This window comes from Podarcis melisellensis (assembly GCF_964234715.1).
Source record: "Podarcis melisellensis genome assembly, chromosome: 4".
Taxonomy (NCBI): domain Eukaryota; kingdom Metazoa; phylum Chordata; class Lepidosauria; order Squamata; family Lacertidae; genus Podarcis; species Podarcis melisellensis.
The window spans coordinates 42,161,016-42,176,391 of record NC_138531.1 but is presented as its reverse complement, the minus strand read 5'-3'; the positions used below and the strand labels follow the sequence as shown (position 1 = coordinate 42,176,391).

Below are 15,376 nucleotides of genomic sequence, written 5' to 3'. Positions count from 1 at the left end.
ATTTTCGCAGATAAAAAAAAAGCACTGGGAATATTTTCCACGTAACATCACTGCAGCCGGGTCATAGAGGACATAGTCTTTGAAAAATTGAACATAGCTGTCTAAAAGTAAGTGAGAGAAACATTACACATGAAGCAAGCTAAGACAAGAAGACACAGCACTTCTATCTAATGACACCTTCACTCAAGGAAAAGAATCAGGTCTTGGAGAAAATGTAATTAAAAGTCAATATAGATCAAAAACAAAGATGAGACTTATGGGACGAGAGATGATCCCCTTCAGTCCTTTCTTTCATGTATTCAGAGAATGTGTGAAGCAGGAGAAGGGGGTCCACAAGTTTGGGAAAAGGAAACCCTATGCGCCCATAGATTATTCCATGTGATCAGGAAACTGAACTGCAGCTGCATTCTTGCTGTCTTTCTGTGCACTGTGGTCTTCAGAAATAAGAGATACCCAGGCTTGAAGCCTGAAGCAGTCAGCAAATGCTGGACATTTCTCATCTCTGAATACTATATAGGTCCACAGCCTTTTCTCTCTGAAGTACTCTCTAGCTTACTACTTTGGCTGAATACCTGGTATGGATTGGTCTGCAGTCAATCTCCTTGAACCATCCTAGGAACAAATCCATCATGAACACTACATCCATGCTGAGAATTATTCCTTTGCTTATCAAATTTTGAAAGCAATGCTCTTTGTAATGCACATTAGAATGACCAGAATTTTGTAGTGCACGCACTTTGGATTTGCAATCTGTTTGCTTCCCGCTGTAAACCATAAATCTCTCTCCACAGTGCTGAACCTTCACTGAAAGAGGGATTGGTATGATTTTCTATATTGCTATTAAGAATTGTGCCGTGCAATCCTTTGATTGTTCGTAACTAGGTATATTGCAAGTAGGGAAGAACTTCCAAAGATCAAGGCTTATATCTGCCACTTTTAAAATGCAAGTTACTGTAGGTTAACATAATGTACAACAGAAGGAGGATACACTGGCCCCATTTGACATAGTGAAGTACTTTAAAACCCTGTTTCAGTATGAGAGTGTTATCCAGGTTCGTAACTCAGTAAGAGAAAAATGTTTATTTTGAATGGATTGTGTTTTCTGTATAATAGTGCCAGGTCTATCTTAAATCTGAGAATGTACTGTCAGAGTAGATGTGATGACACATGCAGCTTGGCTCCTACTGAATGCATTTAAAATGGGACAGGGGTGATTGAAAGCACAGGAAGCAGGGAACTGAATCTCTTCTCCTGCTCATGCTGTTTGCCCTAGAACTGTTGTCCCTAGCATCCCCCAGTAGAGATTATTTCCATAATGACTCAGTCTGTATGTAACACTAAGCCAAACCATTGTTTAGTGTGAATGAGCAAATGTGTAGCTTTCCAGAATGCAGAGTGTGCCTGAAGAGCTCCACCCCAGTTCTGCTGTTGCTGCTGTGCTACCAGGGACAAAGCCATGGTTTTTGTTTATCATCATCATCATCATATTTTTTTATTTATACCCCGCCCTCTCCAGCCAAGGCCGGGCTCAGGCAATAATAAAAACAAGTTGAATGAATACAATTTAAAAACAAGATTAAAATATAACATTAAAATATTGAAACATTAAAATATTAAAATGCAGCCTCATCACAAGAGGAGAAAGGAAAAAGAAAAAAGAAAGAGGGGGAGGGAATCATATTGGCTCCAAGCCAAAGGCCAGGTGGAACAACTCTGTCTTACAGGCCCTGCGGAAAGAAATCAGATCCCGCAGGGCCCTGGTCTCATGAGGCAGAGCGTTCCACCAGGCCGGAGCCAGTGTTGAGAAGGCCCTGGCTCTGGTTGAAGCTAATCTAACTTCCTTAGGGCCCGGGACCACTAGGGTGTTGCTATTTATGAACCTTGAGGCTCTCCGTGGGGCATACCAGGAGAAGCAGTCCTGTAGGTACGCATTGCATCTGAACCTGGGCTCATGAGTGGTAAACCAATAACAAACCTGGGCTTGTCTGGAGTGAGTCAATGCACAGTTAAATGGGAGTAAGATTATTGAATTTAATTTAGAAGAAAGATGCATAGGATAGGTCTAGTTTTGATTGTGTATTCTGGATTGTGGCCTGTCCATGCTCTGAATGTTTAAAGAAGCCATTCTTTCAAAGTGATCAGTACACAAGATGGTACTTTGTGCTCACATCAATAAAAAAGAATAATCCACATGTAACACTCATGATCTGACCGTAGTAAAAGCCAATGGCATAAAAGTGTCATGCAAATATAGTACAATGATGATTAACAATAGATAATTAAGCATGTGGAATTCTTTGAAAAACAACAGTGGCACAAAGCTTTCTTGAGAGCCAACTGTTTAACCTGAACCAGTGTTTGCTTATAGAACTGATTTGGCTGCCTGCTTCATTTACACAATAGTAACGGGGCAACAGGAGTTTTTACTGGAAACGCCATAGCGATGGAACTATTTTCAGCTCCGTTTCCTCCATCCTTAACAATCTAACAAAACAGAAGAGCAAAGGAGTGTGATCATGTTGCTATTCTTAGCCCCATTCCTAGACCTAGAGGAGTAATGATACAATAAAATATATACAAAGCAATCAGATAAAGATCAACAATGGCAAAAAAACAAGCCTTCACTTATTTTGAAACAATGATGGGAATGGAAAGCTCTCTCTCTGTGTGTGCGTGTATTTGTGCAAAGAAGTAAATGGGCACATTCTGTTCTATTGCGTGGGTGTGTATGCTATGTACACTAAAGGTGTTTTAATCCTCTGATTCTCTCATTTTGCTGTTTTTGTACCTTTTTCTGATCGGAAGATTTGAATTCTTACTTATTTGTTGTTTGTGTTGTAGTTTTGGGTTAAGCCATTTCGAAACATGTTTTATAAGGATCATTTTTCATGTTTGTCACTGTAATGTATTAGGATTTATATTGCTTTATCCTCCAGCAAACTTCCCTGTGGCCATTTCTAGTGAAGGGCAGTACAGAAATCTCAAAACAAATTAGACAAGTAAAATGCTGTTATTACTTTGGGGGGCCCCAGGCTGAAAACCCCAGGATGATGACGATGTTTCTGATGACAATGACAACAACCACCTTTTATAGGAGACTTACCAAATGAGACATATGGCACCGCGCTAAGCATGTTCCCTTGGAGTTCCCACTCAATTAAATGGGTTTTACTCATAGCAAGTGTGTTTGGCAGTGAAGCTGAGTTTCTTCTTCCTGCTAGCAGTCTGCTTCTCATGCCCCCCCCCAGTCTCTCACTTGAGGTCTAGAGAACTAAAAGGAAAAAACTCAGGTACGTTTACTCAGAGATAAACTCCACTGAATGGAATGGGGCATCCTCCCTTGAAATAGTGTTTAAGAGTGTACAGTGGTACCTCGGGTTACATATGCTTCAGGTTACATACACTTCAGGTTACAGACTCCACTAACCCAGAAATAGTACCTCGGGTTAAGAACTTTGCTTCAGGATGAGAACAGAAATTGTGCTCTGGCGGCGCAGCCGCAGCAGGAGGCCCCATTAGCTAAAGTGGTGCTTCGGGTTAAGAACAGTTCCAGGTGAAGAACGGACCTCCGGAACGAATTAAGTACTTAACCCGAGGTACCACTGTAAGCTAATACTCTGATCCCAGGCATATTTATTTAGAAATAAGTGAGCCACTTTGTGTTACCATTGGCCTTGCTGGCTGGGGCCAGTGGGAGGTGGAGTCCACCATCATCTTGAGGGCCCCCCTGCTGACTACCTCTGGGTTTGGGTGTTTCTAGCCAATTTCCCATTTCCGAAACGCTATGCAGACTGAAACATTGGCATCCGTCAACATTTTCACTTCTCTGTATTTTGCAGTTCACTTCTCCAGCCAAGTAATGTGTACAAATACGCACACCCTCAGAGGAAGTGTGCATAAAAAAATGCATGTGTTAGTGAAAGTAGCAAACAAAAATGCATTCCATTAGGGAAATTATAAATATCAGGGAACAATGTGCTTTGCAAAAAGGTGCATATTAGGCAAAATCGCTTCCCAAACTGTGCACGTTTGGAGAAATTTGCACTAAAGTGCTGGTGGATTTTTATGAGGATTTATGAAAAAAAGAAGAAGAAAAGCAAACAGATGTGGAAATGTGGAAGACTAGACTGAAATGGTTAGAAATGGAGAGAAACCAAAATTGACAGACTTGCCTATCCGTACCGCTGATCTAGGTAATCAGTATATTGCCCAAAAACAGACACTGACAATTTTGAATGAGCAGAGATTTTTCAGCTGTGAAAAGGATTTAATCAACATATGGCTGGCAGTGGGAATGTCATTGCAGGGGAGATCCCCGCCTCTGAACTGCAGACATTCATTATACAGTGGTACCTCGGGTTAAGAACTTAATTCATTCTGGAGGTCTGTTCTTCATCTGAAACTGTTCTTAACTAGAGGCGTGCATTCGCTAATGGGGCCTCTTGCTGCCACTGCTCTGCCAGCACACAATTTTCATTCTCATCCTGGGGCAAAGATCTCAACTCGAGGTAACTCTTCCAGGTTAGTGGAAGCGTTTGTAACCTGAAGCGTTTGTAACTCAATTTACTACTGTACATCCTATGCTGCGATCGCTCTGCATTCAACCTATTCATGCAAGGAGCTTCCTCTGTGCAACTGGAGGCTCCCTATACATGGCATAATAAATCTCTGTAGGTCAGGCCCAGTGATGTCACTCTTCCCAGGCACATTCATTGAACCCCCTTTTCACACTTTAAAAAGGGAGAAAGAGTTAACAGACAGTCTGAATTCCTTGTTTGGAGTTAGCCAAACAAGGAGTTCAGCCTTGGCAGGGCTCCTCAAGTTTTTCTTTGATGTTTAGCTGCCTGGTATAGAAATAGCTATGTCCTTCTACTATTCTCCATTTGTATATCTAAGCAAGTTTCAAAGTATTTGTTATGTTCATTATGCTTTTTAAAAAAAGTGTATTTAAAGCTGCTATTTTTTAATTTTGCAAGGAAAGCAGCTATGAGGCATGATCTGATGCCTATCTTGGAACCTATGGCTAATCTTTTTTTGAGGGGGGAGGGAAGGAGGAAGGTGCTGCTGGTGGGAATTTTTGGCAGGAGATTGGAAAGGGGCTTCAGATTGAGCAGTGTGGTGTCCAGTGGGGGTCCAATGGTACCTTGTCCTTCCAAACTGAAGCAGCCGTGTGAAGCACACTTTTCAAAAAGCAAGATGACCATAACCTATAGATTAGCCCTGTAAAACCAGTATTACAAAGACCCACATAAGTCATCAGTGGTCTCTCATTGGAAGAAATCTACAGCCTGTTAGTTATGATGTTGGAATTTGTAAAGCCTTTTAACAAAATCGTGTCATTGTTCTTTTGAAGCCTTTATGTGATGTGTGGTCGTGCATTTTTTAAATCAATGCTGGTATACATATAGTTAACATGCGAGGCACTTTTTTTCTACTCACTGCAGGAATCCTTTAATATTTTTAAGAGATTGTTTCTCAGAAATTCCTTTCAAATTAGTAAAGGATTCCTGGAGTGAGTAAAGGAAAAGCATCTCACATTTGAACTACATATTTACCAGTGTTGATCCCAGGAGGATGAGGATTATAGAAAGCTGTCTTGTACAAAGTCAGATTTGTTTATTTATGCAGCCTAGTGTCATGTACTCTGACTGGCAGTCGCTCTCTAGGCTCAGAAACACAGCGACTGCTGATTCATCTTTTTCTAAACTGCAGATTGCAAATACAAGACCTGGCTGTGCTGTGAGATCCTCAAGCAGCTGGCCTTTTAAGCCTCACTGCCTGGTGGGGCGGACCAGTAGCCAATGCCTGGCCAGCCAGCAAGGCACTGCCCTCAAAGTGAGGCCTCTGATTGGCCTATTTATTGTTGCCCTCTTTGGTGAGAAGGGAGACCTCCCCTCAAATACTGGCTGAGGGGAATTCCCCAGCAATGGCTTTGGCTGCTGGGGGAGAAGGTGGAGTGTGAGGGACTACAACCCCCCCCGCCCCCCCGCCGCAGAAGTGGTGAGCCATTCACTTTTGTATGCTCCATTATACCACGTTAAAGGCACAGCCCTTTTCTCCCTGCTTATTTGAGCTTGTCAAAGAAATGGATATGGCAGTACATTCAGGCTCCTTTGAAGATGATAAGATAGGAAGCATGTATATAAGGGCAAAGATCTCACCAACTGCTGGAACAGTAACGAGATAGATGGAAAGAACCAGCCAAACTAGATCAAGTAGGTAGGCAGGTAAGTTAAGGGAGATCCTGGCAGCAAGAAACAAGAGTTGATCGCAGAGTTAACCTGTGGCTAAGGCAATAACTAGACCCAATAGCAGAAGATAGCATGGTGAGCTCAAATAGTTGAACACGAAGAAACTATGACATCTAAGGTCAGGCTCTGATGCAGAAGTGACAGCAAGAAGCATCATATATCTAAGGCCTGCCATCCCAACAGGCCTGGACTTAGCACCTGGCTTATTTGGGCAGTTGTCAGGGTCTTTGCACAGGACTAGCCAATGACACATTTTTAATTTCACCACCCCCTTTTATCCCAAGTCTGAGCAGTATCTGGAATCTCGATCTAGTTGCCATTTTAATTTCCTATCATAGTTTCTCTCTGGGGCACTGCAAGGAATGAAAATGTTGCTGCTTGGAGTTCTACTGTCACCAAGCAAGTCAGTCCAGGGGCCCAAGAGCAAAGAAGAGAGAGAGCCAAGCAGAAGGCACTAAAACCTGCATTTGAAGACACATTATTCTTTTGCCCAAAACCTACATGCCAATATTGGCGTCTCCCATTAGTTGCTCAGAACAGTTCAAACGTTACAGTTCAGAAATTTTTATTTCTTTATTTATTTCTAAGCCCTTTTGCTTCCCTGTTGACATTTGGACTGTCCTTGAGTCTCATTCAGATGAGGTTGCAAACCTGTTCTGTTCTGAAAGAAAAGGTCACGCAATGTGTTTCGCCAATGTTCTGTATCAGTCTAATCTCTTGCATGCTTTCATTGGTACACTGGCGTTATATCTCGGTGATCTGGAAAGAATGAGAAAAGAAAAGAAAGAAAAGGTGACATATTTTTCAAGGTTATACAAGCCAGAAAATACATAATGTAATTTGTTTTCTTTTTAAGGTGCATCCTAGTAACAGAGATTGATATAATAGCAAAAGGGGGAATGGAGGAAAAACATAGCCCTTGCTTATCAAATTACCATTTCTAGTATCAGACTTGCACTTAAAAATCTTTCCAGAGAATTCTCTGTAGCATTTCCACATCAAGTTCATTTACCCTTCTTTTCATTCAATAACCTTTTCTATGACTGGAAATATTTAATGTGTTATGTGACCAGCCGTTTTAAAGACAGAGCTGCAAAATAACTTTATCCTTTGCTCTTTTGTCTATTCCTCCCCCACCCCCACAAGCCACCTAAGATGACGCTTGCAAAATTCCTGTTTTACTTGAATACCCTGCATCTTCCTTTAGCATCCAAATAACAATTACTTTCTCTTTGAAACAAAGCCCGCTAGAAAAAAAAATGTGACTGGAATGGCATCATCCCTGGGAGACAGAGCTGAATTGAAATTCTGTTCGCATAGGAACTTCTACAGAGGTTGCTATAGTGCTGCTGTTTGTCGTTCTGTAGTCAAAAGTCTATTTCTACATACAGATCTCCTTGTTCAGGAGGGTTTTTGCTTGACTATTGTTGAGTATCAGTGCAGGCTTGGCAGGGATATCTTAAAACAGATAATGTTCTTTTTAAATGCGGGAGAAGACATTGAGTTTGTTTATGCCAGGAATGGAGAACCTCCCCCCCCTGCAGTTGTTGTTGGACTACATCTCCCCCTATTCCCAACCATTGGCCAGGTTGCTTGGGGCTGATGGGAGTTGTAGTCCAGTGTCATCTGGAGGGGAGAAAGTTTCCCATCCCTGGTTTGGACAATCAGACTAAGACCTAACTCATACATTGTGAATGTTCACCATGAATGAGCATTATGAATTAAGATGAGAGTCCTTGTGATTGCCACCCAAGGATCCAAACAGTTTGAGCACCTCTCAGTGTGATGCTTAACTCATCTGCTTGGGTCTAGAGGCACCAACATGAATTGGGTTGGGTTTAACTACTTCACAATCTTTGTGTTGGGTTGGCTTCATGCATATGGTTAGACACCACTCCTATGTGTGGCATAGTGGTTAGGGTGTTGGATTAAGACCTGGGAGACCAGGCTTCGAATCCCCACTCAGCCAGGATACTGTCTCTCAGCCTGACCTATCTGACAGGATTGTTGTGAAGATAAAACGGGGAAATGGGAGAACCATGCATTCTACTTTGAGGTCCTTGGAGGAAAGGTAGGATATAAATGTAATTAATAATAATATAGCCTGCTGAAATGGCTGCTGGTGAATGTTGAGGGAGCAGCCTGATGGGAGCTGGTCTTTTAGCAGAGAATATGCAGAAGCTCTGGAGTCCCATGTCTTTTTTTCCTCAACAGTCACACACTTTAAATTTCATTTGCTTTATATATCACAGGCTTTTTATTTCATTTGTACACGGTGAGTAATTTACATTCCATTATGGTTTGGGCCTGCACAAATTGTTGCCCGCCACTGAACGCAACCCATCTGCCCTCAGTTGTGGCTTGCTGGGTGCTTCATAACCCTGATCCTTTTAGCAGGCTGCAAAAACACAAGGGTCATTGAGCCACTGGTAAACTGCCATATGTGGTTTGTGGCTTATATTTGTGGGTCGTAAATGGCAAAGGGTTGATATTTATACTGATTTGGGTTTCATCCCTAAATGTGAAAAAATTGAATCAGTACTCCAAAAAATGTCAGGGTACTGAGAAATAGTTTTGCTAGAAAAGCAGATGGTGGGGTGCGTGGGTGTTCAGCATCCTCCTTATGCTGCTGATTGAGTTCTGTGCCCATGATTTGTACATATAAGAATCTTTGGCATTACCGCTAAGAAAATCTTCTGCTTTATATTATGGGTTTTCAGGGTAGACAGATCTAGGCACCTTCAAATTAACGATGGATGGAGTAAAGAAAGTTTGTACATTAAAAAAAAGTAATTAGATTTGTTTTAAATTTAAGGTGTTTTAAACTTACCATGAGCACTGGAAACTTGTTTTAAAATATATATAATATGTGAGGCATGATGTGAACAGGAAGCTGCACTTTGTCAAAACATAGGCATTATTTCTTTACCAAATATATTGGCAGCAAAACGGATGCCCTTGCCTATTCAAGGGAAGAATTAAAAGAAATTAAAATAATTAAAAGCAGTCCTAAAACTGCATACTGATTTTGAATGATAATTATAAAGATATATTCAGTGTAATAGGGTGTATGTGGAGGGGTAGTACCTCTGGTGGGGGGCATGTTGTGCCCTTCTGGGGTAGTCTGTCCACCTTTGGTCCCCACCCTGCACTCAGCTCTCACCTGTGGCTCCTAGAAGTTGTCTGTATGCGACAGCAGCCACGCCCTGGGAACAACTTCAACTGGCCGGCTAAACCTGGTGAGGCTATCCAAAAAGTTTCCAACCCTCAGTGACTTACGGGTTTCCCTTGCATGTGAGGACAGGCTCCGGCAAACTGAGCAGACGGGATCAATGGTGGGTCCAATGGTCAAGAAGGTGGTTTCTGCATGTGTTGTAGAGGGAAGTGAGGGGCAGATGGGGTTAACCAGGGGAGGTAACCCATCTAGGAGAAGGAAAACCTGATTCTAAACTTCTGCTGCCTTGTGGGATATCTTCAAGGGAAGAAATAGCTAAGGAATAAATCCTACACAAATCTGGACTGAAATTTGTAAGATGGCACATCGTATACCTACTTCTGGCAACTCCTGCAGCCAAGCTTGTGCCAAATGTATTGCTCTGCTTTCCTTTGGACCAAATCAGCGAAGCTGAGAGGGGACATCTTGTTGTTTGGGTATCTCAGGACCTCCATATACACTACCCAAGCTTGCACCCTGGAGGGGTCACTTTGGTGCTGCTGATGCAGCAGTTTAACTTGACCCTCGGAGGCACACTCCATTGTCTCTTCAATGTTAATAACCATATATTCTGGTATCGGTAATTCTGATACTGATACTCCTGAATCCAGAAAAGGTTAACAGTATATTGGAATGCAGAAAGCAAACAATTTATATTTTACTGCAGACTCAGCAGCAAAGGGTATAGTTATTCTCTTCTGTTAACTTTCAAGTACAGCTGCCTGAGAAGAAAACATTTTTGTTAAATATCCGAAAGTGTACCTATTGAGTTCTTATTTTAAATTATTTAACATTTTATAGCTTAAAACATTAATTTAAAATAAATCCTTAAAATTACATTATGGATGATTTTATACACCTCTATCATGTCTTCTCCTTACTTGTTTAAACTAAAAACCTCCAATGTTTTTCAGTCATTGGTTCTTTGTTCCTCTTCCTTCCCTCCTACCAGCCACAGTTGTTAGTGACTTGTCATGGTAGGGAGGGCACTACAGAAACAATATTGTAAGGGAAAGACAGGTGCTAGTGACACAGAGCTTGGGGAGAAGAAACAATTTCCCATTGCTTTCTCTCTACCAGATGTGTTACTGCTGTGGAGGAAACTGTTCTTGGGGAATTTTGTAGAGTTAATGGAGCCATCAGTCTGTAGCAACAGAAAAGGTCCACCAGGATGAATGATATAAGTGAAATACCATCACTCTTTACAAATTCAGTTGACATTTATCTTATTCCTGCTCCCCTCCTCCACAGAAGGAAAAGTAGAAAGGGTCACAGATTTTTTGTTTCCAAAATTAAAGAAAAAAAGATTGATAAGGAAGGCTTTATTTTTAGTCTGAACAGTCAAAGGCCACATCTGATATTTATTTCTTTACATATGTAATATCTATGCCCAGCTTTTTTCTTTAAGCAGCTCCTGGTTTTGTACGTAGAGGGTTATTCAATTTTATTCCCATGAGGTTGTTAAACCGAAATAGAAGTTCTCAGCATCTCTGAACAGTGCTATGCAAAACAACTGCATTGAAATAATTTGTGTTACGTACAACTTTTTGTGTCATTTGTAAAAGCCAGTGAAGCCTTGTCACTAGAAGTTTGGGCTTTGGATCTTGGACTTCTGGGGACAGATTCCTGCTCATCTTGGAGTTTTCTTAGGAAGCTTAGGACAACATCACTGGACCTCACTGCAGTTCTTCAACTTACTGAAAACTATCTGCTTTAAATGGTGGATCTCAGAAAGGATTGTAAAGCATTTTGTACACTTGAGATTTTACATCTGTTTCCAAAAAACCTGAAACAATCATGCAATAAATCATCCAGACAAAACAGATTTCTGAGGCAGACAGATCTCAGGCTGTGAAGAGACTTGGGGTACATTAAGATATGGGGAATATTGCATTAGTTTCCCAGATTATAATGCTAGCACTTCTGTCTCATTTTCTAATGCAATACCTGTTGTGCGAAGGAATGCGGGTGGTGCTATGGTCTAAACCACTGAGCCTCTTGGCTTGCTCTGTCCCAGCTCCTGCCAACCTAGCAGTTCAAAGCACACCAGTGCAAGTAGATAAATAGGTACTGCTGCAGTGGGAAGGTAAACAGTGTTTCTGTATGCTCTGGTTTCTGTCATGGTGTCCCGTTGCACCAGAAGCGGTTTAGTCATGCTGGCAACATGACCCGGAAAGCTGTCTGTGGACAAACACTACCTCCCTCAGCCTGAAAGTGAGATGAGCTCTGCAACCTCATAGTTGCCTTTGACTGGACTTAACCATCCAGGGGTCTTTTACCTTTTACCTACCTGTGTGATGGAAGTGTGGCTTTTTGATCAACATTCCAGCATGTCTTGCTGAGTTTTATTTACACCAGTGGAATCATATTCACTCTTGGTTTTAAAGAATATTGCTCTTCTTTTTTGTATCTCTGTAAGTTGCTTTGAGTGTGGTGTTTTATGGAAAGGTCGCTAATATACTTATTAATCATGATGGCTATTAATAAATATCACAAAACATTTCTTTGAAGTTAAAAGTATGTCACTAAGAGAAAAGCTATCATAATCATCATTGTTATTATGAGGTGATATGCAGTGTTTGACTTACGTGTACTGTATGAGTTAGTTGGATATCATGTGTCATTATTATTTTAATGAGTGGCTTTGAATTATAATGATATGCCCAATACAGGAAGTTTGAATGAACTGAATCCCATGGGAAAGTGAAGTCTGCATTTCAGGCATCAGTGTTTGAAACTCCCATTGTTCTAGGCGCATTTTGCGACAGGGAATTTCATTAGCGCGAGAAGTTTCTGAGCTCTGGGTGCAGATTTAAAACTGCATAGTGGAAGGAAAGGAGGACCCTTTTCCGCCTCCCCACTTCCAGCTACTCTCTGAAGACTGGAGAAGAGTCTCTCTTAAGAATATTAGGGGGGTGGGCAGAGAAAGGACTAGACCAAGTGAAAAATTAACATAATATTTTGGCAGCAGTTCATTCATTTTCAGCTTTGTATTCTTGTTATAAAAAAGTGCACCTAGACATTACGTTGTTATGCCCATAACCTAGGTTTAAGGTGCCTTTTAGCTCCTAGCTTTCATATCTCAGTTTCTAACACTGTCAGGCATTTATTCAATGTGCAAATACAGAGTATGTGGCTTCAGCCACTAAAAACAGAAGCTGTTCTTTGGCATGAGGCCCTCATGGTGCCCATCTTCTTGTCACTGCAAATTTTGCTGCCGAAGCATTTTTCACACAGGAGGGAACTCTTCCCATTTTGATCTCTTTTCACTTGTTTCTCCCTTGTGTGCAGGAAATTGATTATCTCATTTTGAGGATAATTGACAGTGATTATTCTTAATCTAGCATCCGCCACAGTCCAATTCCCACTCCCTTTAATACTGTGTCTGGCTTTCTTTGTCACAGCTGCTTTCCAGAGAAGTAATCCACAACCTTGGGCAAAAGACCACAGTCTCTATAAACAAAAGTCAATACACGTGTGTTGTCATTGAAAAACTGAGCAACCGCTGTTTGAACTGTAGGTCGAGAATGGAGAAAGACACTTGTTCCAATGTAGCTGACTTGGCATGTTACACTGCACTTTGTTTGCAGAAAATGGGACTCAGGGGTTCCATTCATGAGCAAGAAAGGGAGCCAAGATGAGGACACTGACTAAGTTAATTCACTTTCTTTGACACCATCCTCTCAGTTATCACTCAACATACATGGGCTGCTGTCATTGAGAGGCAGGTGTGGAAGACATTTAATGACCCTATTACTGTTTTCTTTCTGCAACCTGTTAGCTGGATATCCAACATCCCCACTTCCTACCCTTCTTGAGCCCGGCTTCGGCTGGGGAGAGCAGGATATAAATAAAATTTATTATTCTTATTATTATTCTTAAGAGATGTACCCCTCACTGTTATTTATAGGGATAGGCAAATAGGTCAATTTTGGTTTCTCTCTGTTTCTCACATTTCCAACCTTAAGTTCAGTTCTCCACATTTCCATATATCAGTCTGTGATTTTTTTGTGTGTTATAAAAAGTTTAAATGCAAATTCATCAGCATTTTTGTTTGCAGTTTTGCCAAATATGTACATTTTTTTTCAGAGCATTGCCTCCTGATACAATGCATTCCCCCCCCCCCCGTGGTGTTTGCCATGCATGCTTACACTACCCTAGTATATGCATTTTTGTACAAATTCTTGGCTTGAGGACTGCACTGCAAAATTCAGAGAAGTGTGAATTTCAAAGGATGGCTCTATTCCAGTTCTTGTCGTTTTAGAAAGTGAGAAGTTCACCTGTAAATGAGAATGGAATAGAATTTCCCCCCCACCCCTAGCGGTTTATGCTGCTCCTGGTAGATATAGGTTATGCATATAGTACTTGGGCTTATGCAGGCCCTTCCATGAACAATCCTGCAGGGTCTACTCTATTGTGATTGGTATGCTCTTCAATATCTCAGGCTGAGGGCTTTTTTGTACTGCTCAAAATTCTTTAACTAAATAAAACACAGATCCTTGTGCCCAGAATGCATTTCATTTACCCTAGTAACAGCATCCCTGCCTTTAGCTTCTCTTTTTTATTATTTAGTTGTTCCATTTATATCTTGTATTTCCTCCAAGGAGCTCAAGGGGGGCATAAATGGTTTTCCTACCCTCCTTGCATTGGGACAACAAGCTTGTGAGGCAGGTTAGGCTGAGAAACAGTGACTGGCCCAAGGTCACCCATTGAGCTTCATGGCTGAATGGAGATTTGAATTTGGGTCTCCCCGGTCTCCATCTAACATGGTAACAGCTGCACCACACCGGCTTTGAGATTCATTTTGATACCCCAGACAGAAAGGGAAACTGTGATTGCCCCAAGATTGCCATGGCAACATGCTGGATTAGTCACTTTCCAGAAAACAGCTAATGTGCCCCATGGAAGCTCTCTCACATCAACTATCTCTTCAAATGCAGTGCGCACTGGGCCTCTTGCCTGCCAGACAAGTGCTCAGCTATGAGGGAGGGAGGGATAGAACAGTCTGGAGCAATTTCACAGGTGGGGACCTTTTTTAAACAGTATATACACTCAAATATTTTTATGAGATGGTCAGAGGACTGCCTTTCAAGCTTTAAAGTTTTTTCCATCATAGATAATAGTCACTCCAAGCTGGTCCAACTTGGAATATAACCAATGACACTCCTGCAGATGATCTCAGTACCTGGGCCTAAGTTGTTCAGGGGTCATGAGCCGTCTTCCCCCCACCTCCAATGGGAGAGTATCCCATTACATGTAAAACATCTCCAGCCAGTTTGTTTGGGGTCAGTAAATTGCTACTGAGGTAGGGGTGTTTTTGTTTGTTTTTTGGCATCACAATTTTATGTCATCAGCCTTAGGATATGGAAAATTAAAAATGAGCATTGGGATAAATAGGCTTTTAATGTAGTGATTATCAGATGGTAATATATTGGTGATGAAGTAACAAACACATGGAAAAGCCAGTCATTTGTGCCAACTGCCTACAGTTTCCACATGTGATCAGAAATCTAAATAAACAGCTGCAATTCTCCTACACGTGTGAGTGGATGCTGGCTTCCCATGTAGCTGCCTGCTCGGTACTGTGTTAGTCAGTCTCTGGTAAATGGTTGTCTGAAGTTGCCCTAAGAATCTACAGGGCTTTCTGCCTGGTTCTCAGAACATGCTGCTATCACACATATTAATATTGCAGTGTTTTATATGACTGGATACATGTGGACTTACCCGTTTTTGGAAATAAAACATTGTCAAGGCCCATAAGTTTAATTACAACTTTACTTGCAGAACTTTCTTCAAAACAAATAAAAAAATTGAGATTTGAGATTTTTTGGGGGGTGGGGGAGTACTGTGACCCATTTGACATAATGCACAAATCATCCATGTGTGTGTGTGCTTTTATACCTGTGCACAC

General features: G+C 41.4%; 1 long non-coding RNA gene across 2 annotated transcripts in view; it reads right to left on the bottom strand.

Moving 5' to 3' along the window:
* Nucleotides 1-6,808: 6,808 nt before the first annotated feature.
* Nucleotides 6,809-15,376, bottom strand: part of LOC309368875 — a 28,536-nt gene continuing 19,968 nt past the window's right edge. The window contains exon 5 of one of the 2 annotated variants that reach the window (XR_014167937.1): nucleotides 6,809-7,010. This is a non-coding gene — a long non-coding RNA (uncharacterized lncRNA). The remainder of the gene's footprint in view (nucleotides 7,011-15,376) is intronic. The other variant, XR_014167938.1, reaches the window with a different exon arrangement.